The 8,218-nt window shown below is 58.9% G+C and overlaps 1 long non-coding RNA gene across 1 annotated transcript; it reads left to right on the top strand.

Moving 5' to 3' along the window:
* The first annotated feature begins 4,066 nt into the window (after positions 1–4,066).
* Positions 4,067–6,583, top strand: LOC140695730 (uncharacterized). Its single transcript, XR_012071583.1, has 3 exons — positions 4,067–4,990; positions 5,073–5,200; positions 5,357–6,583. It is a non-coding gene; the product is annotated as an uncharacterized lncRNA (long non-coding RNA).
* Positions 6,584–8,218: the final 1,635 nt, after the last annotated feature.

The raw sequence follows: 8,218 nt of genomic DNA, 5'->3' as shown, positions 1-8,218 counted from the left end.
GTTCATCTCGTCGAGTCTTGTTTTCACGGTGCTGGATGCCTTCCAGGAGCGGTGATGCTGACAGCTGGCCCGGGTGATGTGTAAGCCCACAGGGGCCGCATCTGGACGGCGCAGCCTGGGAAGCGGCGGCTCCGTCCGGGGTGGCGGGAGACCTTCGCGGGAGGAAATCCCGTGGTTCCCGTGGGTAGGTCGTCGCAGCGCTCGGCAACCTCCGCTGGCAGGAGGCCCATCTTCACGTTTGCAGTTAAGCTGTTTCCTCCTGATCTTTCCAAAAACAGACGGAAAACAGCTGGTTGCCAAACTCGGTAAAGTCCTTTGGGTGAATCAAAGGAAAACTTTATTTTATCCCTTAAATTTCTGTTCCATGAGCTAGATGACCTTGGTTCCTTGAATAAAGACAATTGCGATTTTTTTCTATACAAAAGCAAAAGCAATGCAATCTGGTGACTGCTCGTTTGATGGGGTGTTTAGGCAAAGCATGGGACTTGGAGATCGGTGGGTATCTGAAACCACGGAGGCGTAAGACAGTGCTATCTGCAAGTTCAAAGCCCAGGGGAACAACATTCTGGGAGTGTTCTTTATTTTTTTTGCTCATAAGATCCTTACGTTCACCCCAAATACTGTATGTGGCAACGTGACTGAAGTTGAAGGAAGCTGGCCCCGGCCTCAGAGCACCGCACGTGGGGACAGCGCGTGCTTTCCCCTGGTCCAGCACGACACCGAGGTCGAGGGGCCCGGGAAGCGTGTGATGGTGCCTGGGTGGTGACCTGCGAAGGCGAGCTGGTGGCTGGGCTCTGGGGACCGTAAGCGCCCGCGAGAGGTCAGAGACACGTCCCTCTAGGCTTTCTGGCCGAGGAGCGAGGAAAAGGTCATCGTGGTCCGAGAGGACCAAACATCGGAGAAAGCAAGTGTTTTTGTGTCATACCTTTAACCCCTCCCTCCCTTCCTCCGTCCCTCCCTTCCTTCCTACCTTCCACTGTTCTGGTCTCCACTGCGATTATTCTCAGCATAGGCTAGAAGCTTTAGGTAGGGGCACTGAGGTTCACTTCCCTCAAAACAATGTCAGAAGCCCCACCTTTTGCCCCACTGAAATGACAAAATGCGAAGCCTGGAGTCACACTCTGCATGTAATGCTGAGTGGCTGTCTTGAATTTCTCCCCCCTACCCCCCAAGCCACGCGTCCTCAGGTGGGTTGGTGGCTCCGTGTTGAATTGATCTAACCTCTCCCCACTTCTGTGTTCACACAAGCTGGATCCTGAGTGAGATAACCAGTGACTCAATTCGACCAGACAGGCTGCTGGTTTTAAACCAGGCCAGGTGCTCACTGTTTGAAAGAAGCAGGAGCTGACTCATGCATGTAGACATAATCAATATCTTCCTGGACCGTCCTGGTCTTGCCTCTTTGGCTCAGGAAAGCGGCCGCCGTGCAGACAGGCATTGTCTGATCTCACCGCAGGGTCCCCAGGGTTGGGCTCTGCCAACTGTGGGTTGTGAGTGAGGGCCTCTCCGTGTCTCCGTCTGCCCCGTCCTTTCTTCTGAATGTGGACCCTTTTCTCTCGGTTTCTTTCTGGCACCTGCGAGCACCTGGGAGCAGTCATTGGAGGCAGCGTCCTCCGTGCCCAGGTGCCGGCTGACTCACCCAGGCCTCCCCGCGGTCCAATTCATTAACCGCACTGTGCCTGGGCTGCGCCGAGAGCACGGGTGTATCTCAAGAATGGCTTGGCAGGAGCTGGGCGAGTTTACAGCCAGGAGGGGAGGGAGGAAGAGGCGGAGGAGGAAGGCACGGTTCCGTTGTGACTTGAACACCTGTCCACATGAGCCAAAGAAAGCCTCTCCACTCCAGTGTGCAGCTCTGAGCATGCGATCCTCCATACCTGGGCTGTAATTAACTTCACGACGTCCCCAGGGAGTTCCGGAATGGGAGGGAGAGAGAACCCTGTTCCGTCCAGCCAGACACCACGAGGCACCCAGGGAGGTGCCCGAGGATGTCAGAACAGGAAGGTCTCCCTGAGAGAAGACCGGGGTTCTAGTGCGTTCCCTCTGCGTTGGCCGGGCACGCGGTCCCCGCGGCCCCGGGGGCTCCTCGCCCAGCCCCAGCTCTGCTTCTTCAAGTCTCAGGCTTGGCTCTCCTCCTGGCACAGTCTGCCAAAACCCCCTCTTTGTGAACTTTTAAGTCCATGAGGATTTTCCAGAAAACATTAATCTAAAATACTTTGTGAGAATCCTCTAAAGTTCAAAAAATAACATTAGCTCCTTTATAGCTTGTTTTATGGAAGCCTTTCTTCTTAGAAACATGTTTTTCTGTTTTAATAAAATAGCCATGAAGATGATACACTGAAGTGGGGAAGGTGTAGCCCAGTGGAAGAGCGCCTGCTTAGTGTGCACGAGGTCCTGGGTTCAATCCCCAGGCCCTCCACTTAAATATCAATAAACCTAAAATTAAACCTAATTACCTACCCCACAAACATTTTTTAAAATTAAAAATTTGAATTAAAAAATGATACACTGGTGAGGGAGGCGGATTTCCACGTCCGATGCCCTGCACCGTGCTGCGAATCTGACCCTGAGTCTGGCTGGTGCATGGCTGGACGTCATCACGGGGCGAGCCGTGTGAGAGGGAGCAGCGGCAGACTTGACTCTCGAGCGATTTCACGGCCCGGGGAGCACGCGCAGGAGGGCTGGAGGAGACGGATGAGACTTGACACATCCGAGCAGCAGCAGAGGAAGGAGGCGACTTAATGGGCTCCTCCAGGACCGCCCCGGGAGGATGGATCGTCCTCGCCCATTAAATATTAACCGGCTCCGGGACGTTCCTGCAGCCGCGCGCCCTGGGCCGGCAGAGCGCCTGGAAGAGGAGGCCCTGCTCTCCGACCGCTTACAGTCGGCGGCGATCTGGGGAGAGGAGCGGCGTCCAGCCAGCGCCTTCCACCTGCAGCACCCCAGCGCGGGGACCGTGGGTGCTTCCCAGCTTCTCCGGAAGCCCCATCCCAAAGGGCGCCGCCCCCACAGTGGCAGGTCCGTGCAATGGGAGCCGCCCTCGGCGATTTGCCTCGTGGGCCTGATTGCTGCGGAGTCTCCTGGGAAGGCATGGTAGCGCGTGCAGCCGAGGATGGGGGAGTCGGGAGAGGAGGGGCGCCGTGAGCTTGGACTGGAGAGCCCCGGAGAGGACCCCGCGGGGAGGCACTCTGGGGCGGGTCCCCCTGCAGAGCCGGTGTCTCCCTCAGCCTCCCCTCAGAGGGAGCGAGGGTGCTGCGTGACCGGGCGGGCGGCTCCCGAGGGCCTGCCCTGCGTGTTGGCAATGGGACCAGCTCAGCTTTGCACTGGGTCACCACAAAGCACCCCCGACACCTGCCCCTCGAGTTCCAGAACAGGACATCATGACAGGGGACTCTGACACTCACCCGAGTGCCCGTCTGCCGGGCTCAGGGCTGAGCCACAGCTCGCGGAGCCCGGGGTTGTGTGTGGAGAGACAGCTGCTACGTTTGGTCTCCGCCCATCAGAGAACCGTCCTTCACCCCTGTCCCAGGGCGAACTTGAGGCCACACGTTGTGTGCAGCCAGGGACAAGCGCTGGGGCCCTGGCGTCCGTGCGGAGCGGAGCCCTGTCCCCGCCGGCGCTGCCTTGCGGTTTGGGAGGACGTCATGTTTTGTGGGGCTGTACGTCTGCCGGCCAGAGCGGCGAGCCTGCCTCGTGCACACCGAGCGCCTGCGAGGAACGTGGGACTTGAAGCCCCTCCCTGGCGGAGACTGAGGGGCGCGCGGGGCAGGCCGACTGGGACGCGGGGCGAAGGCCGCAGGGAGAGTCTTCACAGAAGCAGCGTGCTTGCCGGCTGGCCTCCCTTTTTAGGGTTTGGGACCTCGGCTCACCTCCTGAAGGCCGGCGTTTACTCCGGGCGGACGGGGCTCTGGCCACACGTGTCTGAGGGGCCGGTGCTCTGACAGCAGGGGGCTTCGGGAGCGTGCGGCCATGGGAACGCTTGCAGGGACCCAAGGGAGAGGAAACGGGGATATGTGTCTGTCGGTCAATGAACAGATGCCTCCTGTCTTTTGAAAAAGAGATTAGCTCAGTCGGGGTCTAGAAGGAACCAAAGTGCTGCTAAGACAAACCGCTGGGTTGAAATGCAGCTGCCGAAACGAAAGGAAACTAAATCTCAATCGTGCTCGCAGAGCCCGCCCGGCTTCCGACGGAGGCCCCGCCCCCACGTCCTGGGCGAGTCCACCGCGTTGGTGTCAGGAGGCGGGGATCTGGTCTCACTGCGTGCTGGGAGGGTGGCTTCCCCGTCTCCTCCTTGTCCTCCCCACAGGTGACTGTGCGGCGAGGAGGCATTTTGAATTAGGACTCAGCGAAGGGCAGCTTGGAGGACGCGGCTGAGCGCGGCTCCCTGGGTGCGTGTCCCGAGTCCCCGACCTCGGCGGCGTCCTCTCGCGCGCAGGGTGCAGGTGCTGCCCTCGCCCCCGGCTGGCGGGCCCCGAGCCCAGGCGCCACACGCCTGCGGTGAAGTCTCACGTCTTCCCTGCTTGGCTCTCGGGGGGGTTTCTCGAGGTGCCTGACGTCTGGCTGCTCGTGCCCTTGGGCCCCCGGCCTCCCCAGTGGTCCGGCTTTGGCTCCCGGAAGCCCTTCTTCCCCTGCACCGCCCAGCCCCCAGTCGCCCCGGGGAGCGGGGCTCGGCCTGTGCCGCCACTGCCCCCTCGCCAGTCTCCTGGTCCCGCAGGTCTGCACCTTGTTCTTGGGGCTGAGGGCCCTCCCTGCGGAGCTGCCGAGTGAGCGAGTGGAGGCCCGCAGGCGCGCGCGGGGGCCGGGCCGGCGCGGAGGAGCCCGGAGCGCCTCGTCGCTGTGCCGCCCGCCCCGCGGCGTGTCTGCTGGCGCCCCCGCCCCCGCCTCAAGAGCGCCGAGGTCCCTGTGAGTGGGCAGGCGATGCCGTCCACCGCTTCTGAGTCCCAAGTGCTACGACGGTGCTCAGCGCCGGATGAAGGCCCGTGGGTTGGACTGTGTGAGTGAGTTGTCTGCTCAGCATTTAGGGAAGACCTGGCAACACTCGAGTCTGTCCTGCTTTGCAAGCCCGTCCTTTTCAGTCGCCAGGGAAGGCTCTGGGCCCGCGACGACCCATTTCTCCTTCCCGACGAGGCGTTTCCAGAGGACTTGCACGTGCCAAGGCCCTGCGGTAGCTGCACAGCTCAGGGGATTCTCTGGAGGCCAAACGGTAAATGTCAAGACACCGAGGTTTACTTTCCTTTCCATTCTCTTTTACTGAAGTACAGTCGGTTTACAGTGCTGTGTCAGTGTCTGGTGCGCAGCACCACGTTTCAGTCACACAGATGCATACATTTATTCATGTTTATATTCTCTCTCACGCCAGGTTACCGCAAGGTGTGGAATATAGTTCCGTGTGCTGTGCAGTAAGTAGGACCTTGTTGTTTATCTTCTTTATATATAGTGGTGTGTGTCTGCAAACCTTGAACTCCCAATTTATCCCTTGCCCGTCCTTCCTCCCCGGTAGCCAAGAGTCTGTTTTCTATACGACACTGAGGTTTGCATCTAAGCTGAGCACAGCCTTTCCCCCACAGTTAACATACTGACAATTACAACAAGTTCTGCTTTTAAAGAGTTTAGACGGTTGTCTGACGGAGACTAAGATTAGGGTAACGTTTTCTCCGTCACTACCTCTGGGAGTTTGATTTGATAACGCGCTTCGGCTGCTTGCAGCGGGGACAGTAGGGTTTCCATCAGATGGAAGGTGGGGAGGGAGGGAGGAGAGGGTACTAACTCGCTCCTCCTCTGGGAGATTCCTTTGCGCCAGCGTCCAAGTTTGGGCGTGCCTGCCCGAGGGGTCGAGAGATGGTGAGTCTGCGGTGGGCCGGGGGGGGCTGTCTTGGGGTGTGGGCAGGTCCGCGTCCCTCCTCTCGCCCACAGGGAGGCCAGCCTTGTAAGGCTCCACAGGGTCCCCAGAGAAAGTCCCCAAGGAGGCGGAGTGCTGTGGGGATGGGGACGCCCAAGCGTGCCTCCTGTAAGCCGGTGCCCTGAAGAGACCGAGGCATAGAGGAGACATTCCTGCATGGGCAGCCTGGCCCCCAAAGTGTCAGCACGGAGCCCCTGGGGACACCGCCCCCTGGATCTGCGTCGCCCAGGTGAGGTGCTGCTCCAGGTTGGGCAGGTCTCCATCACAGGAGGTGAGCCCTCCGGCCGGGGCAGGGCATGGGGGGGACCCCGGGGGGCAGGTGTTCACGTCCTGCCGACGTCCTCACCGCTGAGCAGGGTTTCCAACCCCGCAGTCCTCGGGCCCCTTGCGGCCAGGTGCACCTGCTCGACGCCCGATCGGGCCACATGGCAACAGAGAGGCTGCCCCCGCCCCCTGGGCGGCACTATGAGTCCGGCTGGTGTCTCTGCAGCATCTCCGCTCATGGGGCACCTTGGACCCCTCTGTCCCCGGTCGCAGTGGCTGTCCCGCGCCAGCCACGCGGTCGGCTGCCGCCTCTCCAGGCACAGAGCAAGGCCTGGCTGCTTGCTCAGCAGGCCGAACCCCAGGCCTGTTCCACCTAACACGGTCCCGGACAGCGAACCCCGAGCAGATGAGCCAGAGCAGGTAGAACAGAAAACGAATTCAGTTCCAAAAAGGCCACCAGTGCTGTGCTGCGTGGTGTGCGGCTGGCGGCAACACTGATCAGGTCTCTGACACGCCGGTGTTTCAGTCACTATTAGTTTTTGCGTTACTTTTTATTGCTTTCACATACTGCACTGTAACGTTGTTTATCTCAGTTACGAGTCTCTTTGACGGACCTGACATTTTCTGGCCGAGGCCGGTGCCCGTCTCCTCACCCCGGCTGCAGTCCCGGCGGCTGGGACTGTGAGGTTCCCGCGAGAAATGTGCCTAGGAAGTGCCTGGGGAAAACCAGAAAACGTGGCCGAGGCCCGTAGACATAATTGGAAGAAGTCAGGGTGACGCCACCTTCGAGCTTTGCTTCCTTCCTGACAGCGAGCTCGGCATCTCCTGTGCGCAGACTAACCCGCGGACACGCTTTCACGCACTTGCTGCCTCCAGCTCGGACTCTGGCTGTGTTCGGTCGTGATTCCTTCTTGGCTCATTGGGATTCTCTTATTGGCGTACATGTACAAATAAAGATATTGAATCAATAACTAAAAAAAAAAAACCCTAATGAATGTAAGTCCAGACGGGTGCCTTCATGGTTGAATTCCATCAAACGTTAAAGAAGAATTAACACCCGTCATTCTCAGACTTTTCCAAAAACACAAGAGGCTGGAGAACTCCCTAGCGTGTCTGTGAGGGCGTGCTACCCCGGACACCCAGCCGGACAGAAGTGCCAGACAGAAAGGAAGCTGTTGGCTGCACCCCTCGTGAACGCAGAGGGAAATCCTCCACAGGCACCAGCAGCCCAAACCCAGCGGCGCATTGAGAGGATCAAACACCACGACTGAAGGGGATTCGTCCCAAGAACGTGAGGGCGTTTCAATGCCCCCAAACCAAACAATGTCATAAGTCGTATTAACAGGATGAAGGGAGCAGAAAGGATGACCTCAATTAATGCAGAAAAAGCGTTTCTAAAGGCCAGTACCTTCCATGACATAAAGGCTCGATGACTGGGGGCAGAAGGAAACCCTCTGCGTGAGCTCGAGGGCGACCGTGGAGGACCCACAGCTGACCCCTGCCAAGGCCAGGGACGGGGAGGGCGTCTGTTCCACCACCTCACCTCAGGCTGGACTGGGGTCCTCGCCAGGGCAGCCAGGCGAGGAGAAGTGAACGGCGCCCACGCTGAAGAGGGAAAAGCAAAGCTATTTCTACCTATAGATTGCATAACGTTGCAGACGAGGCCCCAACATAACCCATCCGGAAGTATTTAGAGCTAATAACTGAGGGGGCAAAACTGAAGGACAGAATCAACACACGACAGCTGTATTTCCACTCCCTGACAGCGGGCAACCTGCAGACGGAAGTTAACGAGAGCATCAAAAAGCACTCAGGACCCAGGGAGACATTCAGCTGAGCAGGTGCAGGACCCGAACACCCACAACCACAAAACTCTGCTGAAGGAAACTGAAAACAGCCTGAGTAAATGGAAGGCAGCCCAGGCTCACGGGCTGGGAGAGCCGGTGCTGTGCAGACGGCTACACCCCGAGGCAGTGGAGCCGGTCCCTGTCAAGCTTCAGGGGCCTCTGTGTGGGCAGGGGTGGAGACACTGACCCTAAAGTTCATTTGGAATTTCAA

This window comes from Vicugna pacos, chromosome 3, assembly GCF_048564905.1.
Source record: "Vicugna pacos chromosome 3, VicPac4, whole genome shotgun sequence".
Lineage (NCBI taxonomy): Eukaryota > Metazoa > Chordata > Mammalia > Artiodactyla > Camelidae > Vicugna > Vicugna pacos.
The sequence above is the reverse complement of the archived record's forward strand: the minus strand, read 5'-3'. Positions and strand labels throughout refer to the sequence as shown.